Source organism: Orycteropus afer, unplaced genomic scaffold, assembly GCF_000298275.1.
Source record: "Orycteropus afer afer isolate SDZICR_OR568_19922 unplaced genomic scaffold, OryAfe1.0 scaffold00252, whole genome shotgun sequence".
Lineage (NCBI taxonomy): Eukaryota > Metazoa > Chordata > Mammalia > Tubulidentata > Orycteropodidae > Orycteropus > Orycteropus afer.
Genome location: NW_006921839.1, coordinates 1,449,586 through 1,450,619, shown reverse-complemented (window position 1 = coordinate 1,450,619; position 1,034 = coordinate 1,449,586). Strand labels below are relative to the sequence as shown.

At 38.6% G+C, this 1,034-nt stretch overlaps 1 protein-coding gene across 1 annotated transcript in view; it reads right to left on the bottom strand.

Moving 5' to 3' along the window:
* Positions 1–1,034, bottom strand: part of COPS5 (COP9 signalosome subunit 5) — a 50,735-nt gene that overhangs the window by 35,951 nt on the left and 13,750 nt on the right. The gene's annotated exons all lie outside the window — the stretch shown is intronic.

Here is a 1,034-nt window from a genome sequence, read left to right as displayed (position 1 = left end):
CATAGCGACCCCTCCTTGGGTTTCCGAGGCAGTATCACTACGGAAGTAGGATTGCCCAACCTTCCTTCCGAGGAGTGGCTGGTGGGTTTGAACCGCCAGTCTTCTGGTTAGCAGTCAAGTGCCTTAGCCACTATGCTACCAGAGCTCCCGTGTTATATATTAATGTATTAAATTATGTCCCCAAAACATGTGTTGAAATCCTAACTCCTACACCTATGGGTGTAATCCTAGTTTGGAAACAGGGTTTTCCTTGTTATGTTAATCAGATCATATTAGGCTAGGATGTGTCATAAATCTAATCACTTTGGAGTTATAAAAGGAACAGACTAGATACAGAAAGATAATTTAAAATATTTTAGCAGAGACTACTGTAAACTTCGGAAAACAGTATTATTTGGAATTTATTTAATTTGTAGAAAGGAAATGAATGCTGCAAAAAAGGGTCACAAGGACTAATTTTTAAATCAAATTTTAATACATAAGAGTGGATATAAAAATCTGTATATGCTTTATCATGGACAGTTTTCAACCTTTAAAGTGTATCATTATACAACTAAATTTGTAAGTTCTCTGTTAAAAGAGACTGTCTTTTTGTGGTCAGAGGAGACTAAATACAGATACAGACCCCCATGAGGCATGTATGTTAATCAGTACAAGTTTTTGGTGTGAAATTCATATCTTAGCAATTCACATTTGTCCTGCCTGATCAATGCAAAAACAAAGGATGCTGAAAGAGATGGAATGATAAATTAGAATCCTATTATTTTGCTTATTAATGAAATTGGAATCTGCACTTAACGGCTATATCTGGGTGGGGCAAACAGTTAAGCACTCGACTATCCCAAGGGTTAAGAGTTCGAACCCACCCAGTGGTGCCTCAGAAGAAAGGCCTGGTGATCTACTTGGTGGTCACAGCCTTGAAAACCTTATGGAGAGAGGCGGGGCAAGATGGCGGACTAGGCAGAAGGATTGCACAGACCCTCTTCAACAAAGAAAAGGGAAACCAATTAACACAGACACAGAAGATAATCTTG